The 24,277-nt window shown below is 36.3% G+C and overlaps 1 protein-coding gene across 4 annotated transcripts in view; it reads right to left on the reverse strand.

Annotated features, from left to right (window-relative positions):
- LOC145680879 (uncharacterized) overlaps nt 1-24,277 on the reverse strand; it is a 301,071-nt gene that overhangs the window by 146,652 nt on the left and 130,142 nt on the right. The window contains exon 1 of one of the 4 annotated variants that reach the window (XM_081752025.1): nt 20,835-21,325. The exons of the other annotated variants lie outside the window; for them this stretch is intronic. The gene's annotated coding sequence lies outside the window, so the exon portion shown is untranslated. Of the gene's footprint in view, nt 1-20,834; nt 21,326-24,277 lie in introns of those variants that run through there. 4 annotated transcript variants of the gene reach the window in all.

Below are 24,277 nucleotides of genomic sequence, written 5' to 3' on the forward strand. Positions count from 1 at the left end.
TAAGCAGATTAAACATTAACGTTGAACATATTCTTCCTAAAACAGGTAACAAATATAGCTAGGTAAATAGATTTGCAATCAAAGCTATAAAATGCTAAATACACGCTTTTTTCTTCAGAAAAACGAAAGAGCTTCAAAATTCTTGTTTCGCTCGATATTGTATAGTCTACATATTATGTCATATCAATATCAATACTATAAAACAATGTTCACAATAACGATTTAATCAAGGATGTTATAAAATAGAGGATTTGCTCATACGTATCTTCATCATATGAACTCAGTGAAGCCAAAAAACAACTGAGCATCGTCTGAGCCGGCACGTCTGATTGGCTAGTCTAGTTTCCGCCATGATTGTTGGCTCGAAACATTGCTATCTTAGTGGCGCGGAGTGGGCAGAGTAGGTGTGGCGAAACTGTGACGTATGGCTTCACGATTTTGTTGTATGGGTAGATCCTCCATTTTATAACATCCTTGGATTTAATATTCATGAATTCTTCAGATGCTTTAGTTTTTCTAACTTGAATTATCGGTTCTCAGAATGGCTAGTGATCTTCATTCCGTATAAGAACTGCGTTCTTTTTTCTTTCTTTCGTTTATTCTACTCTTCTGTTTCTTTTTCTTAGTTGATACTTTTTTTCGTTTCTCCTATCATACTTTCTACCGTTGTTATTTGTGATTCAAGTCGGCCGTCGTCAGTGACACCAAAACTAAGAGGACCCGATAAGTGAAACTGGTGCTCCACACCAACTTGCACGGGTATCAACATAGCGGAACTTTAGTTATTATATATTTACATTGTTTAATTATAAAGAGAGGTAAATATTTGAATTAAAGGAATAAGGGGGAGGAATAAGTAGCCCGGGAAATTGGGTAGGCCAAGAGGATGAACCAGATAAAAGGTTTTTTCTTCTATGAATAGAATAAAACGTTAGATTCACTGCTAAATTTTTGTATCATATCACACAAGAATCACCGGTCAGCAATTCTTACCATTAAAACTGCAATCAGTATATTTCAGCATCAACTTGTATCAATATTTTCTTTCAGGTAAAAAGGTACACAGGTAAAACTGAATATTTCCATTTTTTCTAAAATGAAATCAGTTAAATTAAAATGAGATTATAAATATTCAACGTCCGTTTACAGGTTACTTATTTTTCTAAAATGTGCCGCCACCGAATTTCACCTCCTCGTGCATTTCCTTCTTGATAATTTAAGTATTATCTTACCTTTCAGTTATTTCTGCCCCCTCCTTACTCTCGTTCAATGTTTTCAATCCTCATACCTGAAGTGACATTATATAAATATTACAGGAAACAAAATGAATTTCATCAAAATTCGTCGATACCCAAAAGCAAAAATATAAGTGCTTATTCACGTGTTGTGCATAGTGCATAGTCCCCCGAAACAAAATTCTAAATATGCCACTGCTGCGGCACCTTTGTTAGTAAAAAATACAAATAATGTTCCATACAAATAAGGAACATTATAACTATGAAATAATGAAATTCCAACAATTGTTTCCTTTTTTTTTCAACTATATTTTGTTCATGCCATATTTTTTTTTCAAATTATCTAAATATATTTAGTGATAAATTACAAAAGATTACATTCGTTGAACAGTGCACAATTTACATTTTACAGAATATCAAAATATAATTATCCACTAATACACGTTATTGTGATAAGCCTCGCAACAGCATCCTCAAACCTTCGCCGAGATTACAGACAAATGATCTCCAGTTCCTTACCAGAGGGTAGCGTTCCCAAAACTGATGCAACGTTCCCTCTTTGTACTGCCATACTGATGCGTTGCAGTAGAAAAGAGGTTGCTCTAGCGTCTCCTGACGATAAATAAATGCGCTGACCAACTTCTTTTATAAAGTTAAGGCCTTCAGGACCCATGAACCACCCGATTCGACAGCTATAGCGACAAAATGATATTTGTCGAGTAAATTGCTATACTTCCTGCGCTTTTCTGTTTCCCGGCGAGCAGCCACGTTAACAGCTTGTGCTAAGGAAGAATGCAGATTTGAAGGGGTGAAGGTGTCGGAACAAGTAAAATCTCATAGAAGTGATTTTCCTTTCTTCCACGGTATTAGGGTCATACCATCTGGCCTCTTGCCGTCTGCACGACTGCATCCCAACGGTTCACATATAGAAGGAACGCCTGCTGAAATTAGTGCCCTCATGATTATGTCGTTGACGCTGGAGTGGCGTGAATGTCTGCCCGCACTATTGGTACAGGAGAGTCCATGAAGGCCTTTCTTGTCTACGACACTTCTACAAGCAAGACATCTATGTTGCTGGCAAACATCTGCTCCCAAACGCAGTGCACTGGCAATTCTAAAACTGTCATTGGGAAGATGTAATCCTAAAGAAGGTGACGGAATAGCATGGAGCCAAGGCCTGCTTCTGGAGATGATGTAGCTAGGAGTCTGGCCTTATCTTCTGGGTTATCGGATGACTGAAGTAGAGCTGAAAAGTGATGATTTATAAGAGGATCGTCCCAAGAGGATTGTAGTCCTCTCTAATCAAGGTCAGGAGGATCTGATCCCACTATAGATGACCACTTAGCAATGCTATTGTTGACATCCGAATCCGATACTAGGCTAAGATCTTGTTGGAGAATGGTCTCGATCAATGGCTTAGCGCTATAGAATGAAGACAGAAAGGAGGAAATAGCCAGATCCATGGCGCGACGAATGCCGAGACCTCCGTGGTTAACGGGAAGGGACGCCTGCAACCAAGAGTTATTGTTGAGTGAACAATTCAGTATAGATTCTAGACCGGTTTTCAAGGTGTTGTCATAGCATTCCAGTAGATCAGCATCCTGCCATGAAGGAGCACAGCGAAGAAAGTATAGCAGCCTTGGCATGGACAATGAGGCACGTAGTAGGTAAAAGGCAGAGTAAGCTGAAATCAAGGAAAGACGTGTAAAAAAGAATTCTAATTTAGAAATTTTGTCTTTTAATATTGTTCGTCTTGCCTCATTAGATAATGCTGCTCCTAATAAGCTGGCGTCATCTGTCGAAATTCTTTGAATTCCAGGCGCGGCTTCGTCAAACAGCTTGAAGAGGTTATTAGACTGCTTATTGGAAACACCGAGAAAGCTGACCTCACATTTGGAGAAATTCATTTGCAATCCGATCTCCTTAGCCCGTCTACGGATCATTTCTAATGTCTCTAGTACTGTATCCTTGTCTCCAGCTATAGTCCCTTATACTATTAACGATGGATTGTAAAGTTAGTGCAAACAAACCAGGGCCAAGAGGGTCGCCTTGTTGTACGCCACGCTGAGAGAGGATTATTTCGTCTCCTAAGTATAAGTTGCTTGGTTGCGAGTAGCACTGATGTACGTATCGATAAATTGATGGAAAACTGTTTTTTTACCTGTATGAGCATAGAGTCACGATTCAACTAGTTAAATGCGTTTCTGAAGTTTATTTTCAGAAAAACTTTCTCCTGCTGGTGTGGAAAAGAGTAGTACATACGAGCAGCGTGGACTGCTGCTTCTGCTCCATGTGAGACGCAAACTCCCAGTTGGTGTGGGGATAGAAAATGTGTTAGAGGTTCTCTAATTCTATGGCAAATGATTTTGGCTGATAATCTCCTCTACACATTGCCTATTGCGATAGGACGAATGCCGCCACTTTTCTTCCTCAAAGCTATTAGTGATGCTCCAAAGAAAATAGGTCTAATTTCCGTGGGCACATCACCGGAAATAATCAGATGGAGAAAATCGCAGATGGCGTTAATCAGGTGGTCGTTAGTTTCGCAGTCTTGGGAGAGTAGGAGGTCCTTTAATATTGAAGGACGGAGACTGTCCATACCATCTGATGACCCGGATGGAAATGATTTAAGTGCTTTCTTGTATTATTTTTCGTTTTCACCATTCATAACAATGGATGAAATACATGGGCAAAATGATAAAAAAATATTTTTATTCGAAAGATTCTTATGTGAATGGCTTTAATAATTTTGTTCCCATTTCATAATTAAATGAAAGGTCATTCACGAGGCGTGTCCAGTATTTTTTTCGAAACCGAATCTAATTTTACAATATAGTTTAATCAGTGACAAACTTTCGTCTATTCAAGATTCGCTTAATATCCTCAAGCAATAGAATTTACAGATGTTAACTTAAGAGAAAGTATAGGCGAATCCTGTAATCAAAATTCACCTTCAGGATTTGCCTAAAGCGAAATTATGTTGGTAGTACTAACAAGAAATGACACAATAAATTTGAGTTTCTAAATTTAAGAAAAAATATATATTTAAAATTACATATTAAAACAGTATAAGCTCAATTACAGTATATGACTAAATATTATATGTTTGACATCGAGATAGGAAAATATCGCATGGAGTTACAAAATGTATTACGGAAAATGTAAAATGAAGTAACAAATTCTACGAGAGTTTGCATAAATCATAAAATAAACAAAGCACCAAGAATCACAAGTCACACGTAAATGAAATATTTTGTGATTCAAACTTTTTGAATTCTACAATACGTCAATTAAGAGGACACCACTTTGCTTTCGTTGACTTAGCGAGTATTCCATCTGGAGTTGATACGTTGTCATATCATTTTCTGTTTGCTCCTATTTCAAAATATCTATAAATCTGTATACACCTATATTCAAGTGTGGATTCCGTGTTTTCTTGTTTATTTGAGAGTACCATGCTTTCGGTCGATTAGTCGTCCTGTCTCCATTGTTATTGTAGACTTGTGTCCATTGATAGAGTAGGCTTATGTCGCTTAATCTTGTATCTGTTTTTCTCAAGTGTATTATTCCTATTCTTTAAACTCTTTCATAAAGAAGACAGATTTCAGCAACCAGACAAAATGTTTAAATACATGAAAATAAGTAGGAAACGTGGATAATGAGATACTGTTTTTACATGAATTTTCAGGAAGTTTCACGACTTTGTCTCTGTTCCAAAAAGGCAAGAAAACTTGTTAGAGACTACTCGAGAGGTAGACATTCAATTGCAACAGGTTAAGTACATTCAACAAATCTACTACGAATCCTGAAGAACTAGTAAAAGTGGAATAACATTTCCAGTTACACTTTTATGTATCGCATGATGATGATGCACTGGTTTTCTATCGATATTTCACATGCCGAAGACTTCACATTCAAACATATTTCACAGATCGACATTTCACACAAATCACTCATCTCTCAGTTTTACCTATAAGAGCAAGTGTGAGTAAAGGACATATATTGAAGGTGTACTATCAGTAGGAAACCAGGCTGGAGCAAGATATTCCAGCAATTGATTGAGGATTGGAGGAGAAAATGAAGAATGCTACCTAATTAGTTGTTCGGACATACCAGCAACAAACTCTTTTCTGACGCTGGTGTACTGCAAATGTAAAACTCTCATGTACTTAGCCCAATTGTTCAGGCTCAAGATTGTTTTCCTCAGACATGTGCATTAATTGTACGGAGATCACATTTTGGGAATCAAAAAACAACAGAATGAAAGTGACATGTTGGCGTTATCTTAGTGCTGAAATACACCCGAACTATACGTTACTTCTATAAATCTGTCGAAGTTCCTTCTTCCTCTCCTTTTTACTTTTTCAGTGTAATGGGTACCGGTACCTTTCCTTTTCTAGCAGAGTTTATTATATGAAACCTAAAGTATTAAAATATAAACGCTCTCCTTAAAGCTCATTGTTTCAACGACTTTTTTTTGTTTGTTTTTTTATCTGAACCAGCAGTGGATCTGATCCAACCCAACCGTATCGTTTATGTCCCAACAGTGCACCATGCCACGGATGGTTTAATTTTTGTCTTTTATGTACTATATATTATTTCAATCGTTTATAAAAAACTTAATTTTGCTTAAATCACGTTTTCTCGACGGACTATTTTGTTAAATAAGTTTACAGAAACTTCCATATATTGCACTATTATTTTCAAATGTATTATGTTTTGGACATATCAATTGTAATTATGGCACGTTGACATATTTTCTTTATTTTTTTTACTTATATAAATATTATATGTATAGTAAAACAAGGTAATCATAAAATTACGCTTGAAAGAAACACAGGTAGAAGGTTAAGAGATACAAACCTTCTCTATCATTTGTAACTTTATATCTGTCTGATCTACCTAGGTACAGAGTTTAATTATATGTCAAATAAAGGAAATTTTATTTACAAAATATGTTTTTATAAGTTCCAAGACCGTAAAGTTGAACCTAAGATAAGAAATAAAGGAAAACATGATTTTTCTGTAGACAATGGCGGCCAAATTGGATATGGCAACCATATTGGATGAAGCTCAAGAGGGGTGTTCGAGGACTTCCTTTAAGGATATTACTATACTTGATGAAAGAAAACTATCCGGCAAGTTTCATCAAACTACTAATTTTTGCTGCGTTTGTCAAAGTTTTCCTCAAATTACTGGACTATTTTACAAGAGGGCAAAAATAGTTTCAAGAGGAAATGTCAAATAATAAAGAGGTGCAGGGCTACCAATATATGCGAGCTAAATCAAGTTTTGTTTTTTTAATCAATTTTTGCCTAATAAGAAAATTAACTCTGTGTCATCACTTTGATTGATGTTTGGATAGCTAAGAGGTATTAGGCGAATCTTGAATAGGCGGAACTTCAAGTCCCAGGTTTAATCAATTTCTCTCGAAAGTCGTAGAGGAAGAAATTTATTGCCATGATTTATTTTAGAGATTTTTAAAATTCTATCACGAATTTATTCGTATTTTGCAAATTAAATGTATCATTACTAATTCTGTAATACACATAACATATTCCTTTTGGAGCAACCTATGAAGGGCGATTTCGTGAAGTAAATACCTTTAATATGACAAAGTTATTAAAAAAGCAGAGATAATATTTTTGTCATATTTCGTAAATAAATATTCATTTACAATGAGATTATTCATGGTGAAACAGAGAAAGTTACTGTAGTGATAAATACTTTTTATTTTATTTATTTATTTGTCAAGTTATGCACGCTACATTGCTTCACTCATTATACTCTGTCTAGATTGACTTTGCGTTTATTGTAATATGAAAGATTAAATATAAAACTATGATAAATCGTGGTCACGTTTCATCAAGCTTAAGAAAATATTGAAATAACTTCATACTGCCAACGAAATAAAATTAAGATTAAGGCTTATATGACGAGTTACAGGATCACGAACTTAAAATAGTGAAATCTCAATGTTGTAACATGAATTTTTTATTGAATATGCAAAATAGCTGCTTGGTGCACTATACAATAGCGGACATAAGCAAGTTTTCTACGTGACAACGACTATCATTATTATTAATATTAAAACTATTATTGGATTGCATTTTTAGCACCTTTTTTTTTTAGCACCAAGGCTATATGAGACATGGACTTACAGCTTAACGTGGGATCTGAACCACGTAAGATTCCATCGGAATTAAACCAATGGCGCGTACGATAACCACATACATAGCCATGAAGAAGCTATATTATTATTATTATTATTATTATTATTATTATTATTATTATTATTATTATTATTATTATTCCTAATAATAATAATAATAATAATAATAATAATAATAATAATAATAATAATTAAGTGGCCCATGTTTAGAAGTATGAACTGTAAATAGGATGTTTTACTAAATATAATTATACGTATCATGCACATACTAATTGTAAACGGTAACGGAGAATATTTTAGTATGTCGCCATTATTGTTCCATTTTGTTGTGGACGCTGTAAGGAAAGGTAAAAGTAGTAACAAGAGCCTAGAGATGAATGACATTCACCAGGTGAATGGCTTATGCTGATGATGTCAATCCGATAAGAGATTATATAAGGACAATGGAAGGAGATTCAGAGATTTTATCAAACGTCTCCAAGGACATGAATAAGAAGTAAATGCAGCAAAAGCTAAATACACGGAAATTCGCCATGGCTGTAATTTTCCAAATTATGGATACGTTAAACCATCAAATAATACTTTCTACGAATGAACACTTTCAAATATCTAGGATCACATTAACAGACGAAAGCCATGCATAACTATTGTATTACTATTCGACATACATTGTATTACTATTCAATCCAAACGCTTTGTCTTTGCGAATTCTGTCTATGAATTTGAAGTTTAAAATAAATAAAAGGATAAGCATGCTTGTTGTGCTGTATTGTTGAAAAACATGATCGCTTGCTTAGGAGGAAAAGAGCAGACAGTATGAAATCCTGAGGCGAACATTTGGAACTAAGAGACACAGGAATGTGGAATGGTGGTAGCTTCATAAGAAAGAATTGAATAATTTATAGGGTCTATCGTTTACCTAAAGTTGTCATTAAAGTCCAAGAGGCTCAGAGCTTAGATGAAAACGTTATGTAATCAGAATTGAAGAAAGCAGAAACGTTTTAAAATTTTAACTGGAAATCCAATTGGAAAAATATTATTGGGAAGACCTAGGTACAAATGGAAGAATGTTTATTAAGATGGATGTTGTAGAAATAGGAATACAAAGTAGCAACTGGATCCAGTTAATTAAGGACAGGAGTTAATGGGGAGCTCTTGTGATTGCAGCATTGGACCTTCGGCTTCCATAAGCCATAGGGTTAGTTAGTTATGTGTCACATAGCTATATATTATTTGCATATATTCATTGTATGTATTCGTGTGTTATTCAAGCAGAATGTAGTCATTTTTATGATACATTTTGTCACTTGTATCTTTATTTCATCTGTTGCAAAAACATTGTGGTACATTAGGTTTCTACTGGTTTACAACACTAAAAAGTTCCAACATATGTAATGTTCTAATATGTTCCAACATATTAGAATTAAAATAAATAATCATTGTTATGATTATTATTAGTAGTAGAATCTTCTAATATAAATAAAATAACGAGTTTGTGTGTTTGTCTGTCTGTCTGTTTGTGTGCGGCCTGGGGACCAGACGAGTGGACCGAGAGTTACCAAATTTTGGTCAGGGGTACCTTGGCCCAGGCCCCAGATCAAGACGAGACGTTTTTTTTAAAAAATTTCGAACCAAGGAGGTTAAAGGGGGGCGTTTACCGGAACCGGCTTGGGAACCAGACAAATTGACCAAGACTTACCAAATTTTATTAACCAAGACTTACACGAATACCTTGGTCCAGGCCCTAGATCAGAGTCAAATGCTTTTGTCAAAATTCGAACCAGGAGGGTTTCAGGTGGGCGTTTACCGGGACATGTAAAAGTAGTAGAAAATGACCGATATTATTGTCAAATTCATAGTTTTCGCGGTCGCTGGAATCAATGGTGAAACTCCGATCGCATTCACTTCCAAATTCACGCTATTCTACTCCGGGCTGGGGGTCACCGGGGGTGGGTGAGTGAGATACCGAGACATATAAAAGTAATCCAAAATGTCCGATATTAGTGTCAAATCTATAGTTTTCGCGGTCGTTGAAATCAATGGTGACACTTCCATTAGCGATGACTTGCAAATTTAGTTACAATTGTATGCGGGCCGGGAGTCAGCGAGGGAGGGATCCGAGACATGTAAAAAATAGCCCAAAATGACCGATATTAGTATCAAATCCATAGTTTTCGCGGTCACTGATATCAATGGTGATACTCCCACAGGCGTTGACTTCCAAATACAGCCCCCGTGCGAAGCATGGGTATAATCAACTATTTAGGTAATAAAATAAGAACAATTATTAGACTTTTCTATTGGCTCCTGGGATCAGATCTGACACACTAAACAATGCACTCTATTTTTTATTTTTTCGTCGTATTTAACATCATAGATGGTTCGTGATACTAGCAGTGAAGGCTGAATCTCGTTTCTGTGCTACAAATGGTGGAAGAGAGGAAGCTCGAAGATATAGGAACTAACATGGATGTCCATTTGAATCAATGATATGTGCTAAATGCATTCCAGCGGAAAATTTACAGATTAAAATCCATTGAGGTTTGCTGAAGTTTTATGAAAACCAGACAGTAAATGTTAGCACTGTTAGGCGATGAATAGCACGTCTGGAAAGTGGTGAACGTGAAGTGAAATAGACCACGTTCTCTACGGCACACACAGGTGTCAAGTCAGAAAATGAAGCGTATCTTGAGGAGGTTATCCGTCTCGACCAGGGACTGTGTTTAAAGTTGAATATTGGTCTCAATGCATTGGAAACAATGTTAAATAAACCGTAACATTGTAAAGTTTGTACTCGTTGGATGCCCCGAGAGCTTACTCAGAAGTAGAAACAGTTTCGTATTGAAGTTTATCAGGATATGTTGAACCTATAACTGTAGGATGGCACTTTTCTAGGTCGGATCATTACTGTGTTGAGACGTGGTGTCACCACCATTACAAGCTAGAGTCAAAAAGACAGTAAATGAATCGGGGACATGTGAATTTCCCAACAAAGCATGCAGTCTCCGTCGGGCAAAGAAGATATAAAAGAGTTTTCCCTTCTGGATTTCCTGGATATCGGAGAAACTATCAACTCTGACCTCTATATTACAACATAAACAATGTTAAAGGCTCGAATTTCCAAAGCCCAAGCAAGAGAAAAGTTAAATGTTCTTAATGCAGCGCGATAATGCCAAACTACACATGAGTTTGAAGACCAAAGAATGTGTTGCCAAACTAGACTGGGCAATCCTTCTAAATCCACCATACTGTCCTGAGTTTACTCGTCAGATTTATTTATTTATTTAGGGCAATAAGAGATGCATTGCATGAGCAATATTTCGCAACAAGTAGTGTCTTCATCACAACTCTGAACCACTGGACTAAATCGATTAGAAGTGATTTTTATGAGCTTGGAATATGGGCTCTTTCGTTTATCGCACGATGTCTGGAGAAAGGTAGTAATTACATAGCAACATAGTGGTTGCGACTGAAGCTGTGATTTATTCCATGTGTATTATGATCCTTTGTATCTATTGTGGTTTATCTAGAAAGAAATTGAAAGCAAAACTTTTGGAGCAACCCTCATAGTAATAATTCTTTTCAATGAAATGGATATTGTCTTATTAGATAAGATGCATCTATTCTGTACAATCTGTTCTAATATTGGCATATGCTCTCTTGAATCATAGTATAGTTTTTCCAATCGTTTGTATTGAATAGAGTCCAGGGAAATCCATATACCAGGTAATATATGATTGAAAATATGATCATGTCTGATCGGCGTAAGGTCACTAATGAAAATGGTGGTAGCAATACATTAGCATGTTGCTGTACGAGCTAAAATACTTAAAACCACGAGAGTAGCACTACAAAAATTTAAAAGCCATTCAAACTCTAGCAGATAGGAAAGTGAAAAAGAAAAGCTACAAATTTCTCACACGGAATGGGATCTACTTTATTGAAATTCCTATCTCATAATGAACATTTCTTTTCTGATCAAAAGTTTTAATTTAATGATTCAATCGTGTAGTACTAGTCTTCAATATAGCACAAACCGAAATTCTCAGAAAAAAATATTTCTTAGGTACAGAGATACAAAACTTCATGTAAAAATACGCTGTTTATATCATGAGAACAAAAACAAGCTGTTTTGGCGTGACGTCACATATCGGTTCTCCTCTGAGCTGTAATGAAAACTTCTGGAATGCTTTTATATTGCAGTTTCTTATTGTAAACTACAAATGAATGTAGTGGAATAGTAAAAGAAAAGTTACAAAATAAGTAAAATACTTACTGTGTAAAAAAGTATCGTGTTAATATCGTGTTAATGAGACCTATTCTCCTACCTGTAGTTTAAAATACACTAAAGATCACCTGTAATGTTTATTTTAGGTATATTTCAGCAAGATTATTTTATTATCGTATTAGATCAGAAACATTTGGAGTCCTACTACAGTGAAACCTCCCTTAACGGACACCTATCAATAACGGACACCTTTATAATACGGACAGATTTTTTTGTCCCGGCACAAATATATGTTCTCTTACGGAACAAAACCCTCCCTTTTACGGACACTCTCAGATACGGACGCGGACAGTCCTTTTTCCCCCAAACGTTTGAATAACCTCTTCATAACGGACAGGAATTGTTCTCGGTTCTGCGATATATTACAGTATACAGAAAAGTCTTTTCCCCATAAGTGTATCTCTCATGAGTCCAGACCTGGTGAACCATCAAACAGAACAGCTGAACTTGAAATTTTTTCCGCAATAAACTGCTTTCTGGCGGAAATCCTAGAAAATTTTCAATAAGCAATAAGTCGTAAGGCCAGGAATTCTATGCGAAAGATCTTCCCTTCCCTAACAAATTTAATCCTTTTCGTCTGGACCTTGCATCTTTACCGACAATTTCATAGATAACAAAACAAACATTATTTGTTTTACAATAACATTTTCGACGAGCAATGCTACCTCTCTTACTTTTTTGGAAAAGAAACATTTTTTTCTTTTACTCATGATACTGGAACAAGTCTGGGTTGGAGTTTTCCCGGCTTCCTTTTTCATTTTCTCTAAAAGGATATTCTTTGTGATTGGGCCTGGGTCAATAAATATGCACCCCCAATAGCTTGCCTTTTCATCCATTCTTCAACGAAGATGCCGCGCCAGTACACAAACACACACACACACACACACACACACACACACATGTTTCTTCTGCAATCGTACTGAGGATTTTTAGAGGACACTTGCTAATGAGTTTTATTACCGTTGCAGAGGAAACAGCATGCCTTTTTCGTTAAACATTGCCCAGCAATAATAGGCTATTATTTAAAAGAAATGAATTTCTCCTTCATCCCTCCCAGTAATTCAAATTGTACTAAATAAGACTATTTTCATATTGAATTTTACGTATTTACACCCATACATAATGTGTTTACTATATATTACTGCATACAATTACCCTTATGAGAAATTAAATTTCTGTAACTCTCTATAACGGACACCTCTCAGTAACGGACAAAACTTCATGTCCCATTAGTGTCTGCTATTGAGAGGTTTCACTGTATTAAATTAATTCAAATTAAAAGTGAACCATGCGCTGATTGAGAATATCCAGGCCACCATATAACTTTTCTTTATTTTCAATTAGCTGAATGTACCCATTCTTCACATGGGTCAGATAAAATATCTATATAAACAAACAGAACAACGAAAAAAATAACGGCCATTTTCAACTACTTATACATATCTCGGTAAACGCACCCTGGGATCTCCTGGTTTGGATTTAAAAAAACGCTTCTGCCCCTAGAAGATGGGGACTGTAGTTGGAAGTCAACGCCTTTGGGAGTACCACCATTCATCTCTCCGACCACGAAACGTATGGATTTGACAGTAATATCGGTCATTTTGGATTACTTTTACATGTCTCGATGATCCCTCTATTATGACCCCCTTTCCTGAGCTGGTGGGGACTAAATTTCAAAGTAAACGCGATCTTGAATTTCATCACTGAGTTCAGTGACTCCGAAAACTACGGATTTGACATTAATATCGGTCATTTTGAATAATTTGTACATGTCTCGGTAACCTCCACCCGTAGATGAGCCTTGTATCGTATACAATAGTAGCTGAATTTGCAAGTCATCACCAATAGAAAAATTACAATTGATCTCAGCGACCGTGAAAACTATAGATTTGACACTAATATCGGTCATTTTGAATATTTTTTATGTCTTGGTAACCCCCCCCCCCTGCAGGTGAGCCCCGGCCCGCATACAATGGTAGCTGAATTTGCAAGTCATCGCTAATGGAAGTGTCACCATTGATCTCAGCGACCACGAAAACTATGAATTTGACAATAATATCGGTCATTTTGCATTTCTTTTACATGTCTCGGTATCCCCACCCTCGGTGACCTCCGGCCCATAGCCGAATAGGAGAATTTGGAAGTTAATGCGATCGGAGTTTCACAATTGATTTCAGCGACCGCGAAAACTATGAATTCGACACTAATATCGGTCATTTTCTACTGCTTTTATGTCCAGGTAAACGCCCCCCTGAGACTCTCCTGGTTCGAATTTTGACAAAAACGTTGCACTTTGGTCTGGGGCCTCGACCAAGATATCCGTGACCAAAATTTGTAACTCTCAGCCCAAACCCCAGGCTTGTTCTAGTAAACGCCCCCTGAGACCCCCCTGGGTCGAAATTTAAAAAAAACGCTTCGTCTTGATCTGCGGCCTGGGCTAAGGTACCTCTGAACAAAAGTTGGTAACTCTCGGTCCACTCGTCTGGTCCCCAGGCCGCACACAGACAGACAGACAAACACAGAAACAAACTATTTTTTTTATTTATATTATAATAGATACTAGTTGAATATACCCATTCTTCGCACGGGGGCTGTATTTGGAAGTCAACGCGTGTGGGAGTATCTCCATTGATCTCAGCGACCGTGAAAACTATGGAGTTGATACTTATATCGGTCATTTTGGGCTATTTTTACATGTCTTGGTATCCCCCTCCCGCTGTAAACAACACTGTCACAAAGTAAAGTAGTTCCTCACACTGTCGTACGTAGGAACATGCCTTGTGAAACGATACAAAGTTTAAATGCTAGGTCAATGGAAAAATTGGACGGCCACTATTTTTTACATTTTTCATCCTATTTGACCTGACGATGCTCTTATTCGATTCAGCGTACCAAAATACGTATATATAGATAGACCCCTACCTTACACGTAACGCCTCAGGCAACAATGGAACTGCGTTAGTTTAGCCTTCCCTCTTCAAAACCTTCTTCCTCTAGAATTTTAGTGGACTCTTCGGTTTTGTAACCCTCATGTCTAAGACAACGTGTTACTAAAGTTTTGTGGATGAAGGAATTCTTCATTTTTAACGGTCTCTTTTGCTTGTATTATCGCTACATGTTCAAAACTTCACAAAATATCGGAGCACTAGCCTTCCCCTTATTCCTCTATATCTCCGGAATGGTTGAGATCGAGGGTTATTCCCTCTAATGGGTTTAATTGTACACAAAACACTTTGTTTCCGCATAAGCTCGACTACAATTTCGTGTCACACTTGAATCGGTTTCCTCGTGAGTGTGAGTAATGTTTAGTATATGGTGGTAAACTTTCAAAGATTAGACCGGTAAAGTATGGCGTTTTGTACGTTTCCTGAGGTAAAAAAAAAAAAAAAAAAAAAACCCTCAGAAAACCAAATGCTTGAAAAGTTAAGACGCTTTGTTTAAATTTCATTAGATTATTTTCTCTTATATTCTTTCACTCACTGAAACAGAATATTGTCTATATTAGTTGCATGACATATTACAAAATTTCATTTAGTAATCAGGGGACAAGGTGGATAAGTGGTAGAACGCTCACTTTTGGTGCGAGAGGTCCCTGGTTCGATCGCAACCCATGTGAGTTTACGATGGACAACTATTTCGCAACAAGTAATGTCTTCATCACAACTCTGAACCACTGGACTAAATCGATTAGAAGTGATTTTTATGAGCTTGGAATATGGGCTCTTTCGTTTATCGCACGATGTCTGGAGAAAGGTAGTGATTACATAGCAAAATAGTGGTTGCGACTGAAGCTGTGATTAATTCATGTGTATTATGATCCTTTGTATCTATTGTGGTTTATCTAGAAAGAAATTGAAAGCAGAAATTGGAGCAACCCTCGTAGTAATAATTCTTTTCAATGAAATGGATATTGTCTTATTAGATAAGATGCATCTATTCTATACCGTATCCGTAGGTTTTCTTGCGGTTCTGGTGTTTCCTTCCAAATGACAACTGTACTAACTATTTAATAATCATTCACTTTCATTAATCACCTGTCTCTCTCATCCTACAGGGTATAAACGTGGGACGTAAAACTAGAAATTTAATTTCGTTTCACTTAATAATCAGTCAATTGGAACTAGTTTGTTATCATTACTTACTATCATATATATTTATTTCTTGATTGAAATGTTAACTTATGTATACAAAACACTTCAGTCAATCTCGATAAATTTCCACATGAACTGCTTTTACCAAACTCTATCAATTATATCAGTTATATACCTTTCATGGACTAATATAACAATCTACAAATATGTTACATTGGCTAAAGAAAACGACGGTGAAATAATATTGTTAATGTGTAAAGTAGTTCGGTAATATTGTAATACTGGAGAATTCCCAGAAAGTTCATGAACATGTTTATCATCTTAAGATTGTGCGTCCTAGTATTGAATTCGGTAGAGAATTTGGATTATTTTTGCTTGTGCAAATTTTTCCCAGGGGGTAAATTCTCTCAGGCTCCTTCCTGAATGCAGACCTTATCGAATCTGTAATGAACTTGCATACCAACGATCAGCACTACTATCATATCACCGTGCTTGCATAGCGTTAATTTTCTTTTAAGTATGAGTAAGATTTCGCTTCGGAAGGTCGATTTGCGACCCAAACATGAGAACATTAATTAGTATATTAACTTAGACTTTAAATAATACCCTTTATGTAAAAGTATTAAACGAAATTACAATAGGGGCATAGTATCTCATTGACAGAGCCCTTACCTGTGATGCATAAGGACCTTGGTTCGATTGTCGGCCAAGTAAGTTTGTGATGGACAACGTCGTGCTCGTGAGTTTTCTCAGGGTACTCCCGTTTCCTTTCACTTTCTCATTCCACCAATTCTTCCATCGTCATTCACTTGCTTTAATTATCGTCTCCCTTAGCCTAACAGGTATAATCATGGGACGTTAAACTCAAAGATTTCATTTTTTAAAAAATTACAATCTCAACATTCTTCATGCGCTTATAAGTGTAGCTTCCATTACAGCTCTTAAAAGCTCTGCAAATTTAATAAGTACGTATATTCATAACGAAAGACGGATGATTAATGAAAGTAAATGATTAAAAATAATTGGTAGAGTGATCATGTGGAAGGAAACACCAGAACCACGAGAAAAACTACGGACGGTGTTGTTCAACATAAACTCACATGGCCTGAGATCAAACCAGAGACCTTTCGCACTAGAGATGAACGTTCCACCATTTATCCACCGTGTCACCTGATTATGTTGTACTTCAAGGGAAATAACATTAGTTACATATTTAATAAGTAAATTCAATGCTTTGACTTTATTACTGAGTAACAATGTTAGATACTTGGGTGTATAACCTTGCAAATTAATAGACTGCAACTTTGTTCATAGATATTCAAGTATCTGTATATTCAAATATTTGCAATATATAGATAGACCGATGGTTTACATTTTAAAGAAACTTTAAATTCTGTTACTGTTTTTATTTATTTTTTTATTAGCGCATCGTAAACATGAATCGTATCTTTCTAGAAGCTGTTTACTTACTGTGCAGTGCAGTCTCCTCTGAACCGACAAATGACGTACAAACATGCGGTCATTATTTTAAGCGCACGAGTAACAGATCATAATTCAATCTCACATTTCGACTAGTTTGAATCAACGCATAAGCAAAAGGAAGTTTTTTCCGTAATTAGTTAGCTCTGAAGTATTTTATAGGGGATTTAAAAAAAACAATAAAAAAAATGTCCATTATCAGAGTTGGCGTGGGTCAATGAAAACTTGACCCACGACCCACTGACCCACCACCCACCGTGACCCTCTCTGACCCACCACCCACCGTGACCCATGATCCACTGTGACCCACCACTCACTGTGACCCACTCTGACCCACCGTGACCCACTCTGACCCACCACCCACCATGAACCACTCTCATCCACTTTGACCTACTCTGACTCACGAAAATCCATCGTCATCAACTCTGAACACGATCCACGGCCTCTTCTGAACTGACTAAAGAGTTTACACTTGCAATAAAACGACTGTGAAATTGTCACTAATCGGAGTTTGAATTTCTAGTCAATCGCTCAAGCAGCACTCTGTTACAATAACGGTGGATCTGACCTTTACGATATAAAATGGTAAAGTGTTTGCCAGTGAGGAAATTGGAACAGTTCGAGGTGGGGGGAAATTAGTGTGTGCCTAAAATATATTTGTACTAAGAGAGTATTCTTGCAAGTGTTAATTTCTGAACGCATTCCAAAAGAAACTTCTATTCGCAGGAAAATACCCCTGTACAATATGGAAAAGGTTATGGTTTCTCAGTTCACAGTATTTTTCTCACAAAAGACTTGAAAAATCAGTTTTTCATAGTGTATAAAGGTGCTCGGGTACCCTATGTGAGAGCATCTCCATAAAGTATGCTCATAATTGTAATTTGTGTAATCACTAAAACAACACGTTAAATTTAAGTTACAAATATGCATAATTGCAATTATTATGAATATTTATTCAAAAGTAGTTTACCTAAAGCAAAGAAGAGACTTATTAAAAACTAGGTACAAAGTTGAATAACACAAATAAGCCATTACTAATGCAAGTATACATTTTCCGTAACTCGTAATTTTCCACCTTAAAACAAATCTGAAATCGGATTTATTTCCTGTTGGTAACTTTTTGGCGGTAAATCATCCGCAGTGGAATGATCTCCATCCTTCAGCCAAGAAATAACTAGCTCGTCTACTTTGAGCTTGTCTAGCGGTGGGCCATTAACATTGATGAGCAACAAGTTAGACAATGTTTGAGCACTTAGTCTATTTCTAATATCAGTCATCTGTAAATTCATAAGGGGAAATCCCCGTTCGCACTCTGTCGTGGAAATTGATAATACTTCTACCCGATTCTGCAACTCCTCATTGACAATCTACTTTCAGACTTAAGTCTCATAACGATTTTTCTTGGTCAGGTTTGAAATACTCAGCAAGAAGTACCATCTCTCTATCACCATACAACATCTTTTGCATATCGACCAAGTCAGTTGACAATGTCGACCCATGTGGAACAGAAACTTCAACTACCACGCCTTTGATAGGGAATCTTGTGAATAAATTATCAATTAAAGCCTGATAAACTGATGATTTCTTATTTGTTTATAAATTTAATTTTTGTAATTACACATGAAGGTTTGATACCATTACCAAGTTCCCTCCCCCGTCTAGAAAGCGAAAGGGAACGAGGTTCTTGGAAAGTGTTCAGAGGTGAATGGGAATTTCCCTCCTTCTCCCCCTTCAATTACCACACTGCTGTTTGCCATGTGCCAAATTACGATGAATTTAAATTAAATTATCATAGTATAATTATTTCTTTGTTGAATTATCAATACTTTTCAGTGGAAAAAAGGATGAAATTTGAAAGTTCCAAATCAAGGTAAGTAGACCAACGTAAAGGGAAAAAAGTGTAAAATCTTCCATACAATTATGTGTACAATCCAAACTTCAAATTTCCGTGTAATTAAGCTTACAGTACAAATTTTATGCCTATTTTTCTCACAACTTTATGGGTTGATTGCCCTGTGCTGTGAGCGCTCCATATAATAAACATAAGTTTCAGCAATCATTATAGCAGAAAGCAATGGATATATGAAGCCAAGCACTGTATTTTTTGTTTCTGATTTTTTTCTTAAATAACATCGATCATTTTCGATCATTTTTACAAAGCAACTCACTACCAATTTCCATATATAGAAATCCCCCCCCCCCCCACATAAAGGAGAATTTAAAAAATGCTAGGATACATTCTGTTTATTTTCAATAAAGAGTTAATACACTTTATTTCAGCTCCATAAGTTTAACGGCTTGCGAGATACTAATTTTTTTTTTTCGCAAAAATTCGGATCCTCACTACCTCCTTAGGATATTATGCATTATAGTAAAAACAATATAACATCCCAATTTAGATTAAGGCCTAACTATATACCAAAAGTAATTTCATTTGACTTTGCAATTTGACCGTGATGATCAGGCACACATAGTTACATTCAATTTTTTATAAATAATTTATATATTACAGTGATTCAAAAATGTATTTTTTCCAGTAGTTAGCTCTAAAAACCCACAGGTCTCGAAAGCCAAGTTGTAGTGTAAGTCCTATTGCTTTTTTGCTATTATTACTATTAAAAATATCAATATCCAAAAGTGCCTGAAGTTTTTTTTTTCACTTGGTTAAATATACTCACCTCAGGTAAGTAGACAGAAACAAGTGGAAAAGAAAGGGAAATGAAGGTCTTGAAACTAAAACGGAGACAAATTTACCAGTCTTCAGAAGATACTGTCTACAATGCAGTGAACAGAGAGGGTCGGTAGATCATACTGAGACGGTGGGTCATGGTGGGTGGTGGGTCGCAGTGGGTGGTGGGTCAGAGTGGGTCACATGCTGTTGACCCACGACCCACTGACCCACTCAGAAAAGTTGACCCACTTGACCCACTGACCCACTGACCCATTCCATCTCTGTCCATTATAAGTAGTGTAAACATAAATGTAAGTGCTGTAGAGTGAATTACACGTAAAATTTGTGAACTAGAGCAACTGATTCTGACTCCGTGACTATGATTTGCTTTGTCAAAAAGAGAGGAAACATGCTCGGTGAACAATATTTCAAGAGTCAGTTCAATGCAGAAAGATCACTAGATTTTCACCAAAAGTGACTCACGACTTAATAGATTTTCCACTAAGTCACAGATTAAAATTTTCCTATCAAACAAGCATGCAAAACTATAAGATTTGGTATTTAAAAATCACTAAATTGGTAACACTGAAAGTTTAAGTCAATATCGTGCAGTCTTCCCTTCGAATGACACTTATAATGTAAAACATTGTACAGCGGGGGACACTTCTAAATGGTACAGCCATATGGAGATTTACGGCTAAGGTGTACCATTTAGAAGTGTCCCCCGCTGTACATTTTCATTACATCTGGCGTTTAAATAAATAAATACAAATAAAGAAAATGTCTTTCCTTCCTTCCTTTGTTCAAATGTTCAACAACGACAAGAAAATCCAAAAAATGCATATAGGTACCAGAGAGGAGAGAGAGAGAGAGAAAAAAAAAAAGAATATTAACTTACGATATGCTACGGCCAATTTCGACTCCAAGATCATTCAAAACACGGAAGACCTAGTGCTCAGTAACAAGGCAACACTGTCCACTTCAAGGTTTCATTTACACCAAAAGTTAACAGGAAATTGTTTCTTCTCCCTAAACGTCCATTGTAGTGAGCAAGTTTGTAATTCTGTGTGAAGTTAGATTTGAGTCCTCCATTATTATTATTATTAATCTTTGAGATACTAATACTTGAATTACGAACAACGTAACATGATATAAACTGAATAGCTCGAATGATATTTGATATATTTCTTTAAAATTGGTATGTCACGGGCACAACACTCCACCACACAATTTTCCGCTGTTTGCTCGGCTCACTGAAAATAACTAGTCGAGGAGTTGGCTGAAGTTCAGCGTTGCGATAGTTAAACCATATTTACTAGCTGTTTCCAAGCTGTTGAAGACAAGGATAAAAGAAGGAGAGGAGATGTGAGCGTTACGAAAAGTAGTTTGGACCTACAAATTATAAACTAAATGACTTCAGTTGAATTATTTACGACATATTTAAACTGACATCTTATGTTTTATAGATTCTGTTAAGCCAAGTTGAAGCGTATACACGAAGCGGAATTGGAGGATTGCAGACTTGTGAAACTTGATACGTGTTAGTTCTTGAAACAAATGAATAAGAAGCCTGAAGATAGACGTTTATGACTTTTCCTTTATACTCCAACTACATTCACTTTCCTTATGATTATTACATCATTTTCTAGGAAACAGAATTTACGCTACATAGGTTTCTGGTTCTTTGAAATGTTTGGAGACAATTTTGTTCCGATTCATGGCTCAGACAGAACATAATATCAAATAGATGCCACTAAGAGTTTTGTAAATCGTACCTGCTTTGAGATAGCTGCTTGTTATTAACCGGGCTCTAAACAAACCAAGCTACAGTTGTTATGATTCTGCTCCTGTTTAATAGTTGAGTTTAACATGTATTTTTTATAAACCATAATTGAAAGAAAATGAAGTTTAAAAATAAGCACTGAGGATAATTACTGTATTAAGGGACGACAATTACCCATTGAAAACATTTCAATAGTGCCTATTTCATTACGGATCAGCTGCTGAAGTCTCTATATCAAAGAGATTCCTCATGGCTAAGCGATTAGCGTACGCACCTTGGGCATGGGAGATCTGGTTCGTTTCCCGGCGGGAGCTCATGTGGTTCAGATTCCACGTTAAGCTATAGGTTCACGTCTCATTTAGCCTCACTGCTAAAGGGACACTAAACTAAAACTCAATCAATCTCTATATCAAAGCCGCACCCAGAAAAAGGAATTGGGGAAGGTCTATCCAAGAAACAAATAAATAAATAAATAAATAAATAGAAAGAACCTTGATTAGAGACTTTAAAATAATTGAAATACATTAAATTAGTAATTAATACTTATACAATGTAAATTAGAGAATTTCGGGAGAGAGTATGACCAATATCTCTTATTGGTACGGCTCTGTATCAATTTCAACTTCACTTCTTAATATTGTTCAATAGGTAGGTCCTTTCACTCTATGCAATCACGAATACTTACAGCGTAGATTGTAGAACTTCAAATACATACCATTAACAAAATAGTCCAGGTGTGCATCTACGGCCGACTACTTCTAACTCGGTCATGAGGTTAAGTGAGCGTTATATCCACAGGATTAAGAAAATATAACCAGACTTCTTATGATAATATTTCGTAAAATGGTCTTTTTGAGCATATTGTTTGGAACTATGGTTGGCCAATTTGTATAAGATAGGCTTATGCAGATGCAGAAATAGGCCATTCGAGATACTGATTGAGTTTTGTACACAGGGGTGCAGCATTATATCTATGACTCTATGTGACAGTTCTTTTCAATTTTTGGCAAACCCTCTGATCTAGGGTTTATTTTTCTCCACTATTTTTCTTCTCTACTTATGACGTGCCATAAGTTTTGCACGCTGTCATTTCCTCTCCTTTCTGGAGGCTGTATGAATTGAACTTCGATTTCGAGTTAAAACGATATTTACGAATAAGATAAATACGTTATTTTATCAGTAAAATGATAATTCTACCTAAGTATTCATAAAAGCAGTGAACGTGATAGTTGTTTAGTAGTGACTGACGTTGTTTTAACAAATACCGATTAATGTATTCCGCTTAGTTTTCACAGACATCTTTTTAAATCAATAAATAAGACTTCTGATATTCCATCCATTTGAAATGTTAGTTCTAATCAATGAAACACAGATGTAATGTCAAAGGTCTTATTTATTGAATTAAAATCAAACGCTCACATATACGTTCAACTTTTACTTTAATGTGTTCAAGTAAAGTACCCTAATAAGAAATCCTGTAAGTGTTTATAAAACACAATAGAAAATCTATCTCTTATTTATTTTTTTTATATATTTTTGTATGTGAAATGATATACTTTATCAGTAGCGGTTCGTGGTCTGTAGAAGCACCAGTTGCAATGTTGCAATATCAAAGGTGTGTAGGTACGCCCAAGTGTTCCCTTCTAGGCATGGGCGCGAGACGCGAGAACGCGAGAAGTCTCGTCTCGTCTCGTCTCGCAAACGAGACGAGAACGCGAGACGAGACTTATAATATTTTGCGAGACGAGAACGCGAGACGAGACTTGATATCTTTTGCGAGACGAGAACGCGAGACGAGACTTCAGCAAGTCTCGCGCGAGAAGTCTCGCGAGACTTCTCGCGGTCCCGCATAGTTTACATTTGTGATATTGATATGGTATTCTTTTGCAAGTACCATCATACACATTGAAGAGAAGATAGTTAATAATGTCAGGATCAAGTTTTGTAATAAACGTGGGTGTACCGACAGTAAAGCGCCAGCAAAAAGAGTGATGGCAAAAGAGCGACGACCAGGAGAGAGTTAGCCAAGAAATCGACGGGTCAAGAGCCGACGCACAAAGAAAGCGACAGCCACGAGAGTGACGGTCCAAAAGGGCGACGCAGAGAGATCGATAAACTATGGATCAAATGCTTGAAACGCATAATTCAAAATCAGTAAAAATGGACAAAAAGTTGCTATAATGAGGCTTTTGATCTTGTTAATTATCAATTTGACATCAAATAAAAAAAATGGAGGACCAAATTTGGGAAAAGTAAAATTGGCGAACTGGACTTGGTACATTGGTGCATTTGACTTTGTTGGTTACAAACTTACTAATTTGACATTAAAATTTAAAAATTCAAAATGGCGGATCCATATAGCGGACTGCCTCTGAAAAAGTTTGAGAGTCGAGAGGGAAAGATACTTTGTCTACTTCAATAGCTAGGACAGAGTCAATCTACCAGTCATTTATTAATTAAAATATAACTTAATGAAGTCATTTTAATTTTTCAGTTAAACAATTGTTCTTCCCCCCTCCCTTATTTTTCGAAAGCTTAGTCCTCAACCATATAGAGTC

This window comes from Thermobia domestica, chromosome 3, assembly GCF_964235325.1.
Source record: "Thermobia domestica chromosome 3, izTheDome1.hap1.1, whole genome shotgun sequence".
Lineage (NCBI taxonomy): Eukaryota > Metazoa > Arthropoda > Insecta > Zygentoma > Lepismatidae > Thermobia > Thermobia domestica.